Source organism: Miniopterus schreibersii, assembly GCF_964146895.1.
Source record: "Miniopterus schreibersii genome assembly, chromosome: 2".
Taxonomy (NCBI): domain Eukaryota; kingdom Metazoa; phylum Chordata; class Mammalia; order Chiroptera; family Miniopteridae; genus Miniopterus; species Miniopterus schreibersii.
In genome coordinates, this window is record NC_138102.1 from 53,510,281 (window position 1) to 53,533,402 (window position 23,122).

Consider the following 23,122-nt stretch of genomic DNA (forward strand, 5'->3'; position numbering starts at 1 on the left):
AGGTGTTAGATCCTCTTCTGTTTTTTTGGAGTACTTTGTGTAGAATTTATATTATTTCTTCCTTAGAAGTATGGAAAAATTCACCAGAGAATACATCTGTGTATAGAGGTTTTTTGTTTGTTTGTGTTTTTTTGTCAGAAGAGTGAGATTCTTAGTTTGTGTTTTTTAAGGAATTGACATTTTCCATCCACATTATAGAATTTATTGGCATAAAGTTGTTCAAGTTCCTCTATTCTTTGAATGTTTGTAGGATCTGCACTGATAATTTCTAATGTTAGTGACTTGTACATTTTCTGTTTTTATCTTGATAACTCTAACCAGCTTTTGGTTTCATTCATTTCTTTTCTCTAAGATTTTACCTTTTTTCTAATTCATTGATTTCTGACCTTTATTATTACGTTCCTTCTGCTTGTCATAAGATTAATTTGTTTTTCTTCTAGTTTCTTAAGATGGGAACTTATAATATTGATTTGAGTCCTTTCTTTTCTCATGTAAGGATGTAATTTTTACTACAAAGTTTACTTTGAGCACTGCTCTTTTAAATTTTCATTCAATGAAAAATATTTTCTGAGGTCCATTGTTATTTCTTCTTTGACTTTGGATTATTTAGAATTATGTTCTTTAATGTTCAGAGACTTGGGAACTTTGCATATCTTTCTGATATTGTTTTCTAGTTCAAGTCCATGATTTCCCAAGGATGTCTGATTTTGATTTTTGAAGAATTTGCTAAGATTTATTGCTCAGAATATGGCCTGTATTAGTGAATGTTACATGTACAGTTGAAAACAGTGTATTCTGCCATTGGTGGGTGGAGCATTCAATAAGTTCCAATTTGTTTTTTATTCTGTAAGTGTCAATTAACCAAGCTGGTTAATAATGTACTTCACATGGATACATGGAATAGACTGACAGCTGTCAGAAAGGAGGGAGGTGGAGTGACTGGATGAAAGAAAGTGAAGGGATTAGTCAAATTACATATATGTATAACCCCTAGACACAGACAGGACAACAGTGTGGTGATGGCCACAGAGGGAAGGGAGCATGGGGGCTGGATGGAGGTGGGCAAAGGGAGGAGGGGAATGGAACATCTGTAGTAGTATCAACAGTAAAAATAAAGTTAAAAACATAATGTTCTTCAAGCCATCTATATTGTTAATTGATTTTTTTTTTTTTTTTTTGTCTCCTTCTGTTAGAATTAGGGAGGTGAGGGTTTAAATATTTAAATACAATTGTGAATTAGTTTAATTCTCTTTTCAGTTCTACCAGTTTTTGCTTTATATATTTTGAAGTTCTGTTATTAGGTACATACTTATTTAGGATTGTATGTTTCCTTGATGAACTGATTCCTTTTTCATCATATAACATCCCTCTTTTTCCGCTAATAGACAACTATAATTGAGTCTTACTTTTTTATTCTAATCTTATTTTCCCCCAACTTTTACCTGCAATGATTAGATCATGTAACTTAAACATTTTTATATGATTGGGTTTCTGTCTACTAACTTGCTATTTGTTTTCTATTTGACTCACCTGTTCTTTGCCCTTATTTTCCTGTTTCTAATGCTCTTTGGATTATTTTACAGTAGTGAACTTTATCTCCACTATTGGCTTATTAATTACATCTCTTTGTTTTATATTTTTAGTGATTACTCTAGGGTTTACAATATACACCACTAACTTTTCACAGTCTGTCTTCAAATGATATTGTATTACTTTATGATGTCAGAATCTTACAACAGTGTAATGCTGTTTTTCTCTTCCATTGTTTATTCTATTTCCTTAATATATTTTACTTATACATGTTATGAGCCATACATTTCCAATTACTATTTTTGCTTTAAAGAGACAATTACCTTTAATAGGGATTGCAAATCATAAAAATAATCTTTTTTTTGTTGTTTTTGTTTTTTGTATTTTCTAGTTATAAGGTTCTCTTTCTGTGTTCTACATTTCTATCCAGTATCATATTACTATTGCCTAAAGAAATTTCTTTAATATTTTCTATAGCACAGGTCGGCTGGCAGTGACTTTTCTCAGCTCTTGCCTGTCTGAAAAAATCTATTTGCCTTTGTTTCTGAAATGTTTTGGCTGAGTTTTGAATTCTAGATCGATAGTTTCATTCCCATTTAAAGATGTTGCTATATTATCCTTTAGTGTACATAGTTTCTAAAGAGATGTCTTTTGGCATTCTGAACTTTTTTTCCTCCATGTAATGTTTCTCTCTCTGCCTGGCTGCTTTCAGGATTTTTTCCTTTGACTTTGGTGTTCAACAATTTGACTGTGAAATGCATAAGTGTGTTATTTGTAATTATACTGCTTTGGGTTCTCTAAGCTTCTTAGATCTGTAGTCTAATAACTTTTCATAAGTTTACAACCATTATCTTTTTAAAATATTTCTTCTGCCCCCTTTTTCTCTTCTCCTTCTGGACTATATTAGCATATTAGTCTGCATGATATTGTCCCATAGGTTCTGGATCTTAGGCAGATGGCTGCATTCCCCATTCAGTTTTCAGTTTGAATAATTTCTGTTGATCTATCCTCAAGTTTACTAATTCCCCATACTGTGTTCAGTCTTTTGTAAGCTCAGTGAAAGAATTCATCTTTGATATAAAGTTACCTATATAGCATTTTCATATCACTTTTTAAAAATGTTCACCTCTTTGCTGAATTTCTGTTGATGAATGTTATCTGTTTTTTTTCTTTAGATTCTTTTAAATTTTTATCACAATTATTTTAAAGTCTCAATTTGATAGTTTCAACATTTTTGTCATCTCAGGGTCTAATTAGGTTGATGACGGTATCCCTTGACAATGAGTAACTTTTTTTGTTTTGTGGCTTTTGATTTTTTATTGACGGGATGACATTATATATAAAACAGCAGTAAAGATGAGGTAAGTAATTATTATGTAAGAAATGGACATGCCTCTTGGTCTGCATGTTGTTAGTGTTTCTGAAGGGGTGGTGGTGTGTCAATTTGGTCAGTAGATGGACTGAGTTATTGATTTCTTGTTGTTATTGAATTGTCACGTCACTAGAGACTTCACATTCCCTCAAAAATGCATTGCTTTTGCCTTGAGACTTCTGGGAGACTTGGAGTGCTACCGAGTTTTTCTTCTCAGTGTTCCTGTTATACCCTCAATTTCAGCCAGCCTTCAACTCCAGTGACACAAGGGGCCTCTTTCTGTGCTTGAGTCTCTATTCTAGTCTGAGTGGAAATGTGGATGGGGAGTGGGTGGGGATTTAGTTCCCCTACACCATCTGCAGTCTTAGGCAGTCCTGGTGTACTTAAGTCCCTGAATTGGGACTTTTATCAGAATGCCTGTCCCTTCTTGCGGTAGCTACATCTCTACGTCTTATCAGTGGCAGGCTTTTGTTCCAGGGTATTCCCTTTCCTTCCATCAGTATGGCCAACCTTTTTTGTGTGTCACCTACAGAATTCTGGGCTTAAGTGAGTTTACTGCCTTACTACAGAAGCAGGTGAGGTTTTCCTGGTGTTTTGTACAAGGGTCAGATGCGTGTGATTCCTATTGCTCACCCAGAATTGCTATTATTTGGACCTTGGAAAAAGTATAGACAGAGGGTCTCTCTTGGTCTCTTTCTCCCCCTCTCTCTCATAAGAGCAGATATCATTTTTTCCCTCTACCAGCACTCTACCTTTGCCTGGATGGGGCAGAAGTATTTGCCATCCCTGTCCCTGTGGCTGATAGCTTTTGCTTGAGTTGATAGTGGAGTCTGGGATCTTAGCTGATCCTTACCTGTATGTCAGCACTTCCAAAGGGGGTTCTCTTAGGTTTCTTGGTGTGTTTTTTTTGTTTGTTTGTTTTTAAATTTTAAATTTTACAGTCTTTGTCTTAGCACTTGGAGGAGGCTTGTGCAATAGAGCAGGTGAGTGGCTGTGGAGTGTCCTTGTATCTCATGGGATACTAAGTGACTTTACTTGCCTGCATTCAGCTTTTAAGAATTTGTTAAAATTTTAGTGTTTCTTTAATCTGCTTAAAAATTTAAAAAAAATCATTGCAGTAAAAACCACCTAACAAAAATTTATAATCTTAATTATTAAACTTGAAGTTCATTAATATCAACCATATTCACATTGTTTGCAGCAGAGCTTGAACTTTTTCATCATGTAAAACTGAAACTCTTTTCTCATTGAACAACAGCTCTGCATTTTGACCACACCTGAGCCTCTGGCAACCACCATTGTTCTTTCTGTTTCTTATCTGCCTTTATGACTCTACACTCCTTTTTCTATGATCATGGCCGAAAGCAATGTCCTATTTCTCTGTAAGGAGGCATGTTACCCACTGGCATCTAGATCACCTGGTTGCCTTGTCTCTTCAACTCCTTGGTTTCAAAATAAATATATATATGTGTATATATAATGTATACACACACACATGTACATACATATATATATGATTTTGTAGGGTATTCCTCTTATATAAGTATTTTCTTTCTGCACCTTTTTAGGTTAAATGTGCTTAGATTTCTTTCTTTTTTCAGTTGGAATACTAGTTGAATTTTATTTTGTTGATTTTTACTCTCTACTGTTAATCTTTTCCTACTTTAGGTGACTGTTATAAAGCATTGTATTGGAGAGATTTGTTGATATTGAACTATCCTTGCATTAGGGAAGAGCTCTTGCTTTTTCATAATTAATTATTGTACTTTAACTTTGCTTCATTCTATTTTATAAATTGGAATGATATTTAGAACATATACATCTGTAGTCACAAGTGGGACTGGGCTATAATATTTTTCTTGGTGTTGAATCAGATATTTTAATAAATAGTTTGTTGGATGCATAAATTAATTTAGAAAATATTTATCTTTTTTCATGAGCTTAATTGGAACTGTCCCTTAAAGGCTAAAACTCAGGTGTGAATCATTGGATCTTGGCCCCCTCCCCCCCACATAGTGGTAGATATATAATCTTTTTTCCAATTTCCTCTGTGTATTTGTCCATTAAAGTTTTTATTTTTTTGTATCAAGTTTTGGCTGGGGTGTTGCCCTTTTGCTTCAAAAATTTTTAAATATTTTATTGAGATAGAGTGGAAATATAACATTGTATTAGTTTTAGATGTACAGCATAATGATTTGATATGTCAAATCATTGCAAAATGATTTCCACAGTAAGTTTAGTTAATATCCATTACCATACATACTTACAGTTGTTTCTTTTCTTGTGATGAGAACTTTTAAGATTGATTCTCATAGCAGCTTTCAAATATACAATATAATATTGTTAGCTGTAGTCACCAGGCTATGCATTACATGCCCAGAACTTATGGTAACCACCAAATATCTGTATCTCTGATCTCTGTATTTCTGTATCTCCCCAGTTGCTTTATAGTTTTAAATTTGTTGTCTCAGGATAACATGTAGTATTCTCTAATATGTAAATTACATTCCTAACACATAAAAAACTTCTTTCTTGTTCCTAATACTATTTTTTATATGTCCCACAAGTTGTTTGGCTACTTTACTTATTTTATTATTTTTTCATAAAAAAACTTTTGGATTTTAAAAACTATTTCTGCTCTGTTTTTTCCTTGTTTCTCTTCATGACTTTTAGCTTATATTTTGTCAGTTCTCTGTCCTCTTTTTTTTCCTTAGTTCTTTTTAAAAAAATCTCCTTTGTGACTATGATGGCATTGAACTTAGAAATATTGTTCTGATATGTCCTTTGCTATATACTGTGTATTTCTTCTTTTTTCCCCCAAATTTTAGAATTTTACTTCATAATTTTATTATAATTTAGATTGTAACTTTATTATTGATTTCTTTTTTGAGTCAATGTCTTTTTAAATTTCTGAATGTTAACTATTTTAGGTCTTTAATTTTGTATCAGAAATTTTTTAAATTAACCTTTATTGTTGAAAGTATTACAGATTTCCCATTACCCCCCATTCACCCCCTCTATCCCACTAAAGCCCCCTCCCCAAGCCTTCACCACTATTGTCTGTCCATGGGTTATGCATATATGCATATAAGTTCTTTGGTTAATCTCTCCCCCCCACTTTCCTCTGAAATATTTCAGTCTGTTGCATGCCTCAGTGTCTCTGGATATATTTGTTTGTCAGTTTATTTTGTTCATTAGATTCCATGTATAAGTGAGATCATGTGATATTGTCTTTCTGTGACTGGCTTATTTCACTTAGCGTAATACTCTCCAGGTTCCTCCATGCTGCCTCAAAGGGTAAGAGAGCCTTCTTTTTAATAGCTGCATAGAATTCCATTGTGTAAAAGGGAAGCCACTGTATAGGAAAGCATATTTGCCAATGATACATCTGATAGGGGTTAATTTCCAAAATATATAAAGTACTCATACAATTCAACAAAAGGAAAGCAAACAATCCAATTAAAAAATGGGCAGAGGACCTGAATAGACACTTCTCCAAAGAGGGCATACAAATGGCCAAGAGATATATGAAGAAAAATGCTCAACGTTACTAATTACCAGAGAGATTCAAATTAAAATGACAATGAGGTACCACCCCACACCTGCCAGAATGGCTACCATCAATAAATCAACAAACAAGTGCTGGCGAGGATGTGGAGAAAAGGGCACCCTAGTGCACTGCTGGTGAGAATGCAGACTGGCGCAGCCACTCTGGAAAACAGTATGGAGATTCCTCAAAAAATTCAAAATGGCACTGCCATTTGACCCAGTGATCCCACTTCTAGGAATATATCCTAAGAATCCTGAAACACTAATCAGAAAGAATATATGCACCCCTATGTTTATAGCAGCATTATTTACAATAGCTAAGGTCTGGAAACAGCCCAAGTGCCCATCAGTACATGAGTGGATAATTTTGTATTTACATTTAAATTTTGATTTATATTCAGAGACTGTAACTTGTAAAACATTCTAACGTTTAAATCACTGTGATTTTTATACCTAAGTGTATGGTTTATTTTTACAGTGTTCTGTAGCTATTTGAATAAAGTATTTTCTCTATCAAGAAATGTGATATTTTATTTTTAATCTCTTAAATTGAGTTTATTGATTTGTTTTAAATTATTTTATGTTCTAACTTTTTTTCCTGTTAAATTTGGTTACTTTAAAAAGTGCTATGTTGAGTTCTACATTCTAATCACATTTTTATATATTAAAATTTTAAAATTTATTCTTAGTTATATTAAAATTATGTAATGTAAGTCTCATAAAATTTACCCTCTTAACCATTTTTAAACGTATAGTTAAGTATATTCACATTGTTGTGACACAGGTGTCCAGAACTTTTTCATCTTGCAAAACTGAAACTATACCCATTAATCTCCCCATTCCCTTCCCCCATCCCCTGGCATCCACCGTGCTACTTTCTGTTTCTATGAGTTTGACTGTTTTAGACACCTCATATAAGTAGAGCCATATCTTGCCTTTTTGTGTCTGGCTAATTTCACTTAGTATAATGTCCTCAAAGTTCATCCATGTTGTAGCATGTGTCAAGATTTCCTTTTTAAGGATAATTTTACATTGTATCTATATACCACATGAATATGGGTGTACAAATGTTATTCAGGGCCCTGTTTTAAATTCTTTTGAGTATACAACCAGAAATGGATTATTTGTATATTGAAGTAATTCTCTGTTTAATTTTTCAGGAATTGCTATACTGTTTGCCACAGCAACGGTACCATTTTGCATTCCTGCCAGCAATTCACAAGGGTTTCGGTTTTTCTACATCCTTGCTATTGCTTGTTATTTTCTTGATTTTTAAAAAAATAGCCATTCTAATGAGTGTGGAATGGTATCTCATTCTGGTTTTGATTTGTATTTTCCTAATAATTAATGATATTGAGCATCTTTTCATGTGCCCATTGGTCATTTGTATATCTTCTTTGGAGAAATTCCTATTTAAATCTTTGGCCCATTTTTTTAGTTGGATTTTAGTTGTTGTTGCATTGTAGGGATTGTTTGTATGTGCTGGATATTAATCTTTTATCAGATATGATTTGCAAATATTTTCTCCCATTATGTGGATTGCCTTTCCACTCTGTTGATAGAATCCTTTGATTCACAAAAGCTTTCAGTTTTGCTTTAGTCCAATTTTTCTTTTCTTTTCTTTTGTTGCCTATGATTTTGGTGTCATAGCCAATAAGCTATTTCCAAATCCATTAGCATGGAGCTTTTTTCCTATGTTTTGTTTTAAGTTTTAGTTTTTGGTGTCTTCATTAATTTTTTTATAGCTTTGCTTATAACCTGTGTATTATTTGATAACATATAAATACATGACTCTCTTTAAAGTTTTTTTTGTATTGAATGCCTTTAAAATTAACTTTATCCTAGACTGATATTAATATTGTCATTACCATTTTTTCTTTTTGAGGAAGAGTTTGTACTTGATATTATTATACCAATCCACTTATTCTGTATTCACTCTCACTTTTTAATTTGTTTTTTTAAAGTATATTTAGTGATTTTTTTTTTAGTGTCCAGGTTTTTCTTTTAACTCATTTTATAACCTCTTCTTTTTAGTAGTCACAATTAACATAATAACAATTGTATCTGTGTTTTTCTTAATTACAATATTTTAGTCATTTTTTGCATACTTTTCCTTATTTTTGTGAATTTTATCAAATTGATATGTATTTCTGTTTATTTCCTACATGACCTCCATTAATTTGGAAGATACACTGTACTATGCCATAGACTAATAGTCAGTATTCCTTCCTTAGCTTCATGTTTATAGCTGCTGTTAGCTCAGATATTGCTGATGTGTGAGAAAAAAAATGCACCATTTCCTTAAGTCAACTCTGACCAAAAATTGTTATAATATATACTATACTGCCATCACCAGAACATTTTAGTAATGAATATACCAATCTCTGATGTCTACAGTGTGAAGGGCCCCCTCTTAATGTGATGCCCTTGGTTGGAAATAGCTTGTTGTGGTAAGAATAGGAAAAATAGATTTTTTACTATATATTATAGTAAGGTCACTGCCATTTGTTTTACATTATCTCCTTTGTGGGTTTTCATGATCTTGATGCCCTGGTATGCTGCGGTACTAGGGATGGTTTATTCTAACAATATGAGTCTATGGATACATTGCACTTCTAGCATTATTTAATAATTTGCTGGGTTCATGGGTCTCTTTAGTTAAAAATGGAGTCCTTGAAAAGAAAAATTACTTTAGTCCTAATTACAGTTTTGAAATTGTTATCCCAGTTTCTAACCCAAATTTGAAAATCATAGCAATCTTTGATCTCTGTATGGTTAAAATATTTTCTGAAAAGTCTTTTAAAGAGTTATAAAATCTTGAACTGTATATTGGGAACAAAGTCATGGAAATAAATGCCTTCTCATTGAATATTTATAATGTGAATGGGATTATGGGATTATATTTAGATCCTGTCTTTGTTTGAGCTGCCATAACAAAATTCCATGGGCTGGATGGCTTAGACAGCAGACATTTATTTTATCACAGTCCTGGGGACTAGAATTCCCAGAATAATGTCCAGCAGGATTGGTTTTTGATGAGGTCTTTCTTCCTGGCTTGTGTCTTTACATGGCAGAGAGAGAGAGAGAGAGAGCAAGCTAGCTCTGGTGTTCCTTCTTATAAGGGCACCAGCCTTATTGGATTAGACAGTAGTCATATGACCTCATTTAACCTATATTTACCTCCTCTGAGGCCCTATCTCCAAATATAGTCACAGTGAAGGTTAAGTCTTCAATGTATACATTCTGGGTAGACACAAACAATCCATAAGAGACCCAAAGCCTAAATTCTTGAGAAATAAGGCTTTAACTCGTGGTTAAGTTTTTCATAAGGGGGTGTTCTTAATAATTTGACTGCCTACTACTCAAATAAAATCACACATGGTGTAAAGCAGTCATGACCATAGATAAAGAATTTAAAGAGATTGAAACTTCATCTAGAGAGTCTTTACAGAATGACTGTATGAACAAAAAGAGTTGATTTGTGAGCAAAGATACATAACTTTGGGCTTTTTCCCTAGGAATAAAGAAATGGTCTTCAAAGATTTGTTGTTGGGCACTATGCAGAACCCACAATTCTTAGGGTTCAGCCAGGAAATGTGGTTTCAACTTCTGTGTATGCCTTAGTGATTGCTTTTCAAACGGGACATCAGCAAAGAAGAGAAGGAAATAAAGGCTTTACTTTTTCTATTTTTCTTCTCTTTTTAGGGGTTTATCCAGAGGATAACTTTATTTCATTTGGATATAAGGCAGGAAAAATGAACACATTTATTGAATGTACAGTGCAGTGGGTTGAATAGTGGCTCTCAAAAAGATGTCTAAATCCCTAGAACATGCAGATGTTACCTTATTTGGAAAAAGGGTCTTTGCAGATATAATTAAGGATCTTGAGATGAGATTGTCCTGGATGGCCTGGGTTGGCCTTAAATCCAGTGATGTGTCCTTATAAGAGTCAGAAGAGGAGAAGGCCATATGAAGCTAGAAGGAGAGATTGGAGTGATGTGGCTACAAGCCAAGGAACACTAAGATATACTAGCAGCCACCAGACGCTGGAAGAGACAAGGAATGGATTCTCACTTAGAGCCTTCTGGGAGAATGTGGCCCTGTCATCACCTTGATTTTGGACTTTTGGCGTCCAAAATAGTGAGAGAATTATTTCTGTTGTTAGCCACCAAGTTTGTAATAATTTGTTGGGTCAGCCACAGGAAACCAATCCCCTTCCCCATGGGGAAGGCATTCTGGTAAATGCTAGGGGTACAAAGTTGAGCAAGACAAGGTTTTTGCTACCAGGAATTCAATTTATTTTTATTTTTTTTGAAAATTAAATCAAAATGTTACAATAAATTGTGAAATAAAAGTTTGTATAGAGTATTCTGAAAGTGTTGAAGGGTGCAGCTAACTTTGTTAATTGGGAGGATTCATTGAGGAAGAAACTTTTGATCTGAGTTTGAATGAAGAGTGTACTAGAAGAAAGTGGCTGGAGAAGTTAGAGGGAGGGGAAAAGTGTACGAAATAGCATGCCCTGCTCCTTTAACTCCCACCTGTGAGGTGAGCACTCCATCTAAAATCTCAGTGTTTTCAAGTGTTAAGAGTAGAGCAGTTTCCTGAAGTCACATTGACATTCTAAGCTGCCATATTTGAAACTCTAGGAGTCTGTCTCTGTATTAAATATAAAAATATATTTAAAAAATCACCCTCCACCCATGCCTAATCACTTATTCTTCTGGCTCAGACCCTTTGGCAGCTTAGAGTGTAGTGTGAATCAGTGGCTTACACATGAGGCCACAATTATAAAGAACTCTTTATACTCTGTGATGGGGGCGTCAATAAACTTTTGTATAACAGGCCTAAAGGTAGATATTTTAGACATTTCTGGCTTCATAAGGTGTCTGAGGGTGTGTGCATATATATGTGCATGTTTATTTGTGTGTGTATTTGTGTGTGTGTGTACTTCAAATACACACACACATATTTATAACCCTTTTGTATATATATGTGTGTGTGTATATATACACACACACATATAGAGATATTTTACAACTCTTAAAAATGTAAAAGCTGTTCTTGGAGAGCAGGCCTTATAAAAACAGGGCACGGTCTCTAAAGTCTGCTGACCCCTGTTCATGATACAATAATCTATTAAATTAGGGATCCTTTTTTCTTTTGAAAGGAGAGTTAAATATTTCTGCTATATAGAACAAACATTAAATACGAATTATTTTAAAATCTGAGCCAAGGTATGATTGATTGAAATTTATGGCATTCTAACCTTAAACAGATACTAAGTTTCCAAATGGCCAGAAAAGTACTTAAGTTTTCCTTAACATCTTTGCCTTTGTAATAAATGGAACTTAAAAAATATATTTCAAGAATCCAAAAAGAAAGAGGAGGTATGCCATCCTTACAATTTCTCTAATACTACCACTTTGAAAGACTACATTTCTAGTTTAACTAATAACACGTTTAAAAGACCACTCCTTTTTCATTGGTACAGATGTTTCCCTATGTGAGATGTTGTATTGTACTTTTAAAGACACTGCAAATAAATTGTGTTCTTTAGGGTGAATGATTAATTGGACATTTCATATCATCTCTTGAAAGAGCTTTGCTATTAGATTGTCTTCTCTTTTTTCACTCATAGCTCCTGAAATGTCTCAAACAAAGTAATTGTCACTTTAGAAATTGTCAACAAATTGTTTTAGGATTATTTTCAATTCTATTAAGGTAACCTAATATAGGTGTCTCAAAGATGACTTATTTTTAGTTCCTATAAAACAATGACAAAGTAGGTATTATAAAAACTTCACACTGTACTTAAAATGAAAAGAATATGAAGGGTATTGCAAAAGATGTCTTACAGTTCAAACTTTCTCTCATGCTATAGTACAGTTTCCATGTGTTTCTTTTTCCCCACTGAGGATATAGAATTCAAGTGAAGCACTAGTATTTGCTAAGGCAAAATTATATTTTATTGGATTATATTGGATACAAATTATATTTTAGAAGTTAATCTCAAATACAGAGTTAGAATACTTGCTAATTAGTCTCTTATGCTTCATGTGGTACTTACGTCTTATTTCTGGACTGCAAGCTACTAACTCTTAGCCTTGGACTCATTCTTCTTAATTGTAGCCATATCTGTCACGCTAACCTCCTTTCAAAGGAAAACCCAAAGTCATTTTTGTTTAATTTTGACTAACTCTAGTATGGTTGGTGAAACCTGACAAAAAGAATTAGAATCCTATTTCTTCCAGGGCCTGTTTAGTTATTGAACTCCACTACATATCTGTAAAATGGGAATAATATCTATTTTGGATTTGTTGAGAGGATTACAGAAGCTGTGTGCAAAGCATCATCACTGTGTCTAGCCAATAGATAGCAGCAGGTATTATTATTATTATTATTATTTTGAATTTATTGCAGTGACATTGGTTAATAAATTTATATAGGTTTCAGGTATACAATTCTATAACACATCATCTGTATGTTATATTGTATGTTTACCATCCCAATTCAAGTCTTCATCCATCACCATTTATCCCCCCTTTATTTTTTTCTACCTTTCCCCACTCCTCCTTCCCTCTTGCAGTCACCATACAACTGTTGTCTGCCTCCATGAGCCTCTTTATTTTTTCTTTGCTTGATAACTTCACCCCTCTCACTCAGCCCCCAACTCCCTCCCCTCTGACAGCAGCAATCCGTCAGTTCTCTGTATCCATGAGTCTGTCTACACTCCATTAGTTTATGTTATACATTAGATTATATGTATTATGTTATACATATAAGTGAAATCATATGGTACTTGGCTTTCTCTGGCTGGCTTATTTCACTCAGCGTAATGCTTTGTATGTCCATCCATGCTGTCACAAAAGGTAAGATTTCCTTCTTTATTATGGTTTTGTAGTATTCCATTGTGTAAATATACCTCATCTTATTTATCTGCTCATCTACTGATCGACATTTGGGCTGCTTCCAAATCTTGGCTCTTGTAAATAACGTTGCAGTAAACATAGGATTGCATATATTCTTTCAAATTAGAGTTCTGAGTTTCTTCTCATAAATTCCCAGATGTGGAATCACTGGGTCATAAGGCAGTTCCATTTTTAATTTTTTGAGGTAACTCCATACTGCTTTCCACACTAGTTGCACCAATCTGCATTCTGACCAACAGTGCACTGACGTTCACTTTTCTCCATACCCTCGCCAGCACTTGTTTGTTGATTTATTGATAGCCATTCTGACAGATGTGAGGTGATACCTCATTGTGGTTGTAATTTGCATCTGTCTAATGATTCGTGATGATGAGCATCCTTTCATATTCTGTTGGCCATCTGTATGTCCTCTTTGGAGAAGTGTCTCTTCAGGCCCTTTGCCCATTTCTTAATTGGATTGTTTGTTTTTTTGGTGTTGAGTTTTGTAAGTTCCTTATAAATTTTGGATATTTTAAGCCCTTATCAGATGTATTGGCAAATATGTTCTCCCATTCAGTGGGTTGTCCTTTCATTTTGTTGATGGTTTCCTTTGCTTTGCAAAAACATTTTCAGTTTGATGTAGTCTCATTTGTTTATTTTGTTTGTTTGTTTCCCTTGCCCTAGTCGATGTATTAGAAAAAAATATTGCTGTGAGAAATGTCCGAGATTTCACTATGTTTTCTTCTAGCATTTTTATGATTTTGAGTCTAACATTTAAGTCCTTAATCCATTTTGAATTTATTCTTATGTGTTGTGAAAGGTGGTCTAGTTTCATTTTTTTGCTTGTATCTGTCTAGTTTTCCCAACACCACTTATTGAATAGACTATCTTTACCACACTGTATGTATTATTATTAGACGGTTCTTATTCTCCAATCTAGAGGAAAAGACAAACACATTGGATAATTTCTAAAGTTAAGCTGTGATAAGAACCGTAATCCTTGTAGTAGAGGGAAAGTAATGATAATTCCTATTAGAGGTTCTAAGACTGCTCTGTAGAGGGATGGCCTATGAGCTGCACATTGTTGGGTGGGTTGCTTTTTAATGGGTGGAGGGAGAGGAAAGGGCTGTCTAGGCGCAGGAAGCAGCTTGAGCTCAGGGTGAGGCAGGAAGTGCTGGGTGTGTATAGGGCTGAGGTCCACTGGGGCGGGCTTAGCCCACAAAAATGCTTTCCTTGGAAATATACAATGCTTTCATAGATTTAAGCTAACAGAGAAACATGAGAAAATTTTCCTTAAAAATTTTATATTTCCAATGTTTTTTGAAACATTTGAGGTCTTATAACCAGTGGTTGGAGCTTACCACCTTTCCTTAATCTCACATTATTTTAATTACTGTATTATAGACATTTTAATACAGTTTAGTTAAAATCTTCCATTATTTTAAAACAATGTCTTGGCTCTTATTGCCACTTTATTCTTCCATATGATTTTTATAATTATTTTATTTCCCCAGAAATATGGTATGTATTTAGTTAATTTAAACCTTATTTTATGTTGTTTTTCAGTAAAGTTTAGCAACTTTTATGATTTGAGTTCTATAGATATTTTGTATTTGTACTTGCTTTTGTAAATATCCTCCTTGACCCTTTATATTTTCTAACTAGTCATTATTGGTATGTACTTGTAGGAAATCTCCACTGGCTTGGATTGATATTTTTATGTTAAAGAAGCATCATTTTCTTTTTACACTAAGAATTGTAATTAAGAATAGATTTCAAACTTTATCAAAGCTTTTGGGAATCTTATGAGTTTCCTCTTTGACTATTGATGCTTTGGATTATAGTAGTTGCTTTTCAATAATAAATTAGTAAGTTTTCTATGTTTTATTGTGCTCTGGAATAATTCCCAGAGCATCAGAATGATCTTTTCTTTTAAAAGTTCTTTTAAAATATCTATTCTTTAAATGTTGAGAAACTTTGTTTTTATCTATCTCTTTTTATAATTAACTATTTATTTTCCTCCACCCCACATCCCACCAAATCTTTTTGTAGTAATTGACCCAGTTAGATTTCCTGCTCTTTTTAAGTCAATATTAATTGATATTCATGGTTACCTCCAAAATAATTTTGTGGCTATTTTGATCTTTAGCAGCATAAATTTAAATATAATAAAATTTTAAAATTTGGTGGTTAAAGCAATTCTTAATTTCATGATTTTTATACTTTATACCTTTAAAAATAAAGTAGTCTCTTTATGAGTCTGTCTCTATTTTGCTTGTTCATTCATTTTGTTCATTAGATTCCACAGATGGGTAGGCGGAGGGGGAGGAGAGTGTAGGAGGGATAAAGGGTGATGGAAGACTTGACTTGGGGTGGTGAACACTCAATACAGTGCACAGATGACGTGTGGTGGAATTGTGCACCTGAAACCTGTATAATTTTGTTAACCAGTGTCATCTCAATAAATTCAATAAAAAGGAAGGAAAAAAACATTAAAAAAGTAAACTAGTCTATGATTTATTATTTTAAAATATTCAAGTTTAGTACTTTTTTTTTTCTGTTTTCTATTGCACATTCTAATGGTTATTTCAGAGTGATTCAATTTTTCATTTTGTTATCCATTTTTAGTTAGAAAATATGATACATAAATTCTGCATTTTAGAATTTATTGAAAATTTTTTGTCATGCAGTATGAGTAATTTAGATAGAATTTCCACGTATATTTAGAGACGAGTGTATTTCCTCCTAGTATAAAATTTGATGTGAATGTGTTAACTTTTGTCTTTTGCTCTTAAAAGAGTTCTAGTTGGCTTTTTGAAGAAAAACTATATGTAAATAAGCATTTAGAGTTTCTCAAAGAGTTGTAGAGTAGTTGGAGTCAGTAGGAATTCAGTGGTCTTCTAATTTCCTTATAGTATTGAAAAGTTGATCTAAAGAGATTCCAAGAATACCAGAATGACCTAGTCATGGAGAAATTATTATTATTGCTATTGCAGAGAACATAGCATATATTCAAGCAGATGAGAGATATACATTAAAATAATTTAGAAAGAGCTTTTTTATGATCTCTATTGACTGTTAAGTGTCTATGATACATTTAGTTTCTTTGATGAATAATGCTTGTGAAAAAGTAAAGTGTTGGAAAAAATGTGACCTAATTCTTGAAGATTTAGCTAGCAATTTTTATGGAATGAAAATTAAAGGACCATATGTACTGTGTATGAGCCTAGACTTTGTTACCAAAACAAATTGTCTAACATATCTTGTGACTATTTTTTGTGTTAACACTTGCTTATTTCTTCTGAGGCTTAGTAGGGCGCCTTTGCTGACTTGCTGACTCTGAATGTAAAGGGCCGTGTATGGGAATTTCCCCTTTTTGGGAATTTTTGTCATGCAGTGTGAGCAGCTTCTTCACTTTGCTCCCCATCAGGTTGTTCTCTCACTCAGCTTACTTAGGAGCACCATCCTTCAAGTACAGGGCAGCTGTTACTGGTTTTGTTCCCTTTCCCTGATTCCTAGTTTCTAATATGTGGTTTATTTCTCTAAGCTGCTTGTTAGTCTTTAAATTGATACATACACCTAGACCCCTCACATTTATACAAGTAGAACATAAAATGCTCTAATAAGTGATGACTTTTAACATTCCTATTCACTCTTATTTCTGTGGAGATAGTATTATCTTTGAATCCAGCTTATTTCTTTATTTTACCTTAGTGATACTATGATTACAAGTTTTGATTGGAAAGTTTGGAGAAAAATTGCACGGGAACTCTTCTCGGAATATTTGCTCTGAGAAGTTGAATCCTGAATACATGTGTGTCCCATAGAGGCGCTTTTCCTTTTTTCCTTCGAGCTCTGTTGAGTTGAAACTAACTCCCTTGCCAAGACTACACTATGGTAATCCAGAGGAGGAATAAGACAGCCTTTCTTGAATTGTTTGGCTTGGCTGTATTGTACAGGGTGGAGCAAAAGTAGGTTTACATTTGTGAGTACTCAACACACAGAGTTTATTCTTGTATTATTATTTATTAATTATTGTGTTTTCTATATGAACAACTGTAAAACTACTTATGCCCCACACTGTATGGTTGGTCAGTGGGGAGACAGATTTGAGTTACTAAACAGCTTGGTGTCTTTAGAGATAAAGAAAAATACCTAACAATATATACTTGTGTTATAGCAGATGTCTAATAATTATTTATTTTGCATACTACAATCATCTGTTTTCTAGGCAGTCATATTTCATTGGATATGATTTGGTTTATGGTCTTGATAACATGCAGAATTCCTATGAGCAGTTTTGTAAGTATGCATTGATTTCATCTTCAGAAAATGTCATTATTGCTTATCAATAAGATGGACTTTTTGAAAAAATTTGAACATTTGAAAATTGGGGAAAAAATTATGTTTTGAGATGTAGTGTTGAGTAAAAGAAATGAGAATTCAATTATAAAGCACCCTAAATTAGCTTCACTTTTGTTATGTTAGAAACCATTAATTTCATTTTGTGGTGAATTATATTAATTAGGATTTTACCAGTATTTAAAATAATAAACTTTTCAGCAAATTAAATGAAAATTTATGTTAAATATTTGAACTCAATTTAATGTTTAAGATGTCCAGTTTAAAAAATTGATAGAGGCAGCTGTTGAAATACCTGTATTATCAAAAGTCTTACATATCAGTTTAGATAGTTCCTTGTTTAAAGCTCTGTAAGCATTTTCTATCTACAGGTGAAACATAGATGAAGCCTTTAATAGCCAGTAAGCAAAAAATGTGATCATGAAAGATAATTGACTGTGAGTGCCTTGAGGACAGGGACGGTATTTTAGAATCAGCCTTGAATTCTCTGTTTGGTGGTCTAAGCTGTATGGAATAGGGTAGAGGCTCAATGAAGTGTGTGAAATTCAGTTATACTATTTCCTTTCCACACTGACAATTGCTGTCTCATAACTACCTTGAGTTTATTACAGTAAGAGGTGATGCTGAGAGCATCCATGTCGGCGTGAGTCTCTTCTGTTCTTCTGGGCACATTGTGACCTTAGCCGTGGTATGAGAGGTATTTTTTCCTCCTGTCACTTTACAAAAGTCTTCCTCTTTCACCTTTGGGATAATTAGGCACAGTGCAGTATTTATACTTTAATTTTTCAGTGCTTGAGTACAGAATTATTTGAACAAGTACTTCATCCTTTCATGGAAAATGCTCTCCTTCAGAAGCTCTGTTTCTTTTAACAAGTTCAGGTTGGAAGCCAGGTAATGCTGTCTCCTCCATCTGTGACTTGGTGCGAGAAGCCAGGAATTCAGTCTCTGCATCCCATTCCATGTGTATTTATGAATTTACTCTTTTACCAGAGACCCTCTCCCTTCCCTTCCCTTCCCTTCCCTTCCCTTCCCTTCCCTTCCCTTCCCTTCCCTTCCCTTCCCTTCCCTTCCCTTCCCTTCCCTTCCCTTCCCTTCCCTTCCCTTCCCTTCCCTTCCCTTCCCTTCCCTTCCCTTCCCTTCCCTTCCCTTCCCTTCCCTTCCCTTCCCTTCCCTTCCCTTCCCTTCCCTTCCCTTCCCTTCCCTTCCCTTCCCTTCCCTTCCCTTCCCTTCCCCCCCTTCCCTTCCCTTCCCCCCCTTCCCTTCCCTTCCCCCTTCCCTCCCCCTCCCCCTCCCTCCCCCATTTATTTTTGCATTGTGCATAAACCTACAATAACATCAAGTTATTCCACCGTGTATTCTGTGATGCTTCTAATTAGACCAATTCAAATATGATGATGATGTGATTATATTGAACTTAGCTTTGCTTCTTGTTTTTCACTTCATTAATCAGATTGATATTTTAAGAAAACTTAAGCAAATAGTCTGCAATAAAGTTAGAGAGGATTAGGGACAAAGCTCAATTATATTTTGGGGGTTACAACACTCATATAGTTGTATTTCTAGAAAACACTTAAGAGTTCTGAAATGGCTAAATAAGTCACTATATCTTTTGACAGTATATCTCCTGACCTTTCTTATAGATCTTGAGAGATTCATCATTGATCTCCAACTTTTTTTTAGAGATTTATAAATACTGTTGTCTAATAAACTTTGTATTTAATTAGTAAAAGTATAGGTCTCTCTTACCAGCACTGAAACAATCATTGACTTATGCTGTACTTGGACCAGAGATGTACTGAACATAACTGTCACCCAACCCACTGTGAACTGTGCAGCTTATGGTCCAAAAGAAAAGACAGACATCCAACAAATAATTTTAGAAATTAATTAAATTAATGAAAGTGGGTAAAGTGCTACAAAGGAAAGATACACAGTGCTACTGTGGGATCTGTACAGGGCATAAAGGGAGAACTAACCTACTTAGTAATGTTTACTCATCAAGTTAAAATACGAGAGCCTAGCCAGTCCATGTTTATCTCACAACCACCATTGTTTATTGGCTTCCTGTGCTATTCTCTTTTATATTGCTAGTCTATTGCTTCTTAAAATAAATCTAATGAATTTAGAAGTTGATAGATTTAATTAGTAACAGTGTGTATATATATATATGTTCATGAACTTATACTAAACTAAGGCAATGCTTTCTTGATAGAAAATTATTGACTTCTGAAATTGTATACTAGCTCTAGCTATATTATTTTTCCAGTCTGTAACTCTGGGAAAATGGTGGTGCCAAGAACAGAAATTAAAAAGTTGAGCAAAATGTAGGGGAAGTGGAGACAAATAGAGTAAAAACCGTATTTGTCTTGACCAAGAAAGTGGGATCCTGGTCATTGAAAACTTCCAACATGTATATTAACTGAAACCATATGATATTGAGTAGTTTTTAATTTTTAATGATTCATAGGACACATAAGTCAAGCAATTTTGGTACCATATTCATCTTTATGAATCTTGATTTATGTGAATGTGCAGAAGTATCTTGGTTATTACATGTTGGATAACAGAGCATGAGTTTAACTGTTCACTGAATACCTCTACCTGTCTATACAGGAGTAATGATGCAGTACTCAGAACTATCTAGAAACAGAATGTAGAAATCATTCAAATAACGTATGTGCAACTGGGATGACTCACAAGCCCCCAAAACACGTCATGTGGGAAATGTTGTTACCTGTATATGTTTCTCTATTTTTGTATGGTGTGTGTGTCTATATTTTAATAACAGGATAAAATAAAAGTTATAACCCAGTTTTGGATAGGTGATTATTCCACTAGGAAAAATTGTTCTCATCTTTCTCATATTAAATTCACTTCTTAGGATCTATTACAATGGTATGTTTTAACTAACTCCATCTACTTCTAACAAAACTTCTGTCATTTTTTTCTAAATTGTTATGTAAACTGATGAAGCAGGTCTCATGTTACGATGGGGAGTTATTTGTGTAATTGTACTTTATTTGATGGCGTTATAGTAGATCAAGGCCTTTGAAATTAGGAAGAATTGAGTTATGTCTCGCTAATACATATTCATAGTAATTTCGAAGTAGTCTTTTTCATTACAGATTATTTCAAGGAAAAGGAGACATTTTCTTAATTTTGATTTTTTCCCCCTCAAAAAGACCTATAAAGTCAAATAAAAATATCACATTATAAATTAGCCAAATACCTCTAATTGAAGATGTGGACTTTGTTCTTCAAAATTCTCTGTGAGGTGTACTTTAGCTACATAGGAGATTGTCTGCTTGTTAGTGACCATTAATAGCCTCCATGTCCCCGCTCCTACTCTGCTGTTTTAGATGTAGAGTACCTCCGAACAGGAATTTTCCATGTTGCACTGTTGATGCTATTTCTTACCACCTAGACTAACATTTTTGAAATTACAAAATTTTAAAATCAAATCATTATTTTGATTTGACACCATGAAAAAAACCCTCCAATGGCCAGCTGAAAGTATACTCCTATTTATTTATTTATTTTAAAAAAGTTTAACTGAATGAAATTGCAGTGTCCTAGAATTTGTTTTTTGATCGACATTTTAGAAATAATAATTTTAAAATGTATTTACTTAGAAATAATTTTAAATTTATAGCAAGTTGCATGAGCAGTAAGTGCAGTAGTTAGCATGTCACCATGATTGCATGTGCTTCTTCCCCTCACAGTGCTCCATGTCCTCGAGTGCTACTGGGCACAAAATACAGTAATGTTTTTTGGCTGAATCTGTGCCATTAATGCCTTTAGGACTGTTGTTAGAATATGTGTGTGTGTGTTTTAATTTTCAGCTTAAATCCACACTTATTCTTTCCCAAAGAGGTGAAGAAGTTGGACAGTCTTCACCATTATGGAACCCTGAGTAGGGGGTAAAACAGCTGAATTACATGCCATGGATTTTATAAAAGGGGAAGAATGATGTTATAGAAATACATTGGAAGTGCTTCCCTAGGACCCTGCACTTAGCATCTTCTTTGTTTCCCAAGATCTACTGAATGAATTGTTTGGTATTTGTGGTGTGGGAATACATACGTGGCCAGGCTAAAGGAATCACTCTGAGAGTTGCAGGTCCTGATATACGACCAGCACTTTGATTTGAGGGTCTCACTTAGTCTTTCTCGCTTAATCGGAGGGTGCCAGCTTATGTTTCTGAGCAAAGTAAGATTTGCATTGTGAGGGGTCTAAATGCTTATGGGGGTTGATGTAGGGCTCTAAAACCATTTATAGAATGATATTAGGAATCTAAGTTGAGTAGTAAAGAATGAGTCTTAAAAGTAGCCTTTCCTAACTTTCAGAAAGTAAACAAGTGTTAATGAAACTTCACTCATTTGTATTATAATACCAGGCCTATGTCATATAACATATTACCACTTTAAGATGTTGGAAATACTGCTTTCCATGTGAACATTTTATTTGTTTGCTTTAATATAGTACCTTTTTAGGTTTTGGAACATAATTGCTTAATTATAGTTTAGTGCTACATAAGTTACCTAGCAAAACATTTTCTAAAAAATGTTAAGCCTATGATGAAGACTCCTTGCATAAAAATTTTAAAAAAGTTTACCAAATTTTGATTTTTTTACAATGGTGCTTTCCTTTGGTATTGACTAAATACCTGGGAAGTATGCATTCCCATCGTGTGGCACAACCTGTGCATGAGGTTTGATGCAGCCATTCATTATTCAGTATGCCAATCTCTAAGGCATTAGTCCTAAAGAGTCCTGGAAGCTCCAAGGAGCTTTAGAAATCATCTGTTTTCTGTAGATAATGGAAAAGTGACCGTCACTAGGTTATAGAGCTTGAATACAGTAAAGTCAGAGGCCCAGATAGGACTTTAACTCTCAGGGCTTTAAGTCAAAAGTTATACCTAAGGTCCCAGTGCTTTTGGATTTGGTGGTGGTGATAGTGGTAATAATAATAATAGTAATTATTATTGTTTGATTAGCAGTTTATAACACCAAGCTTTTGTCAAGAGGTAAGCAATACTGATGGTTAGTAATTACATGGACCATTTTTAGCACTTAATTAAAATGGGCGCAATGTCCTCACATCAATGTGTAATTTTAAGATTTTGAGAAGTGAGTTCAGCATTAGCCGTGTCTGATAAACTGAAAATCTGAATTGCCTTTAGCATTATGGCTGAAATGGTTACGTTCCTGGGACCAGGATTCCTGGGATCCTGTGAGGAGGCGAATGGAACAGAGGGAAATTGAGAGCTGCAGTGTCTGAAGATCATTTGGTACTAAGGGCTAACTGTGAGCCAGTCAGATTAATTTAGCTGGTTGGTCGATTACATTTCTCAGTTTCTTGCTGTTTTGGATTTATATGTCTTATAAAAGGGAGAGAATAG

At 34.1% G+C, this 23,122-nt stretch overlaps 1 protein-coding gene across 4 annotated transcripts in view; it reads left to right on the top strand.

Moving 5' to 3' along the window:
• KLF12 (KLF transcription factor 12) overlaps positions 1–23,122 on the top strand; it is a 389,105-nt gene that overhangs the window by 13,461 nt on the left and 352,522 nt on the right. The gene's annotated exons all lie outside the window — the stretch shown is intronic.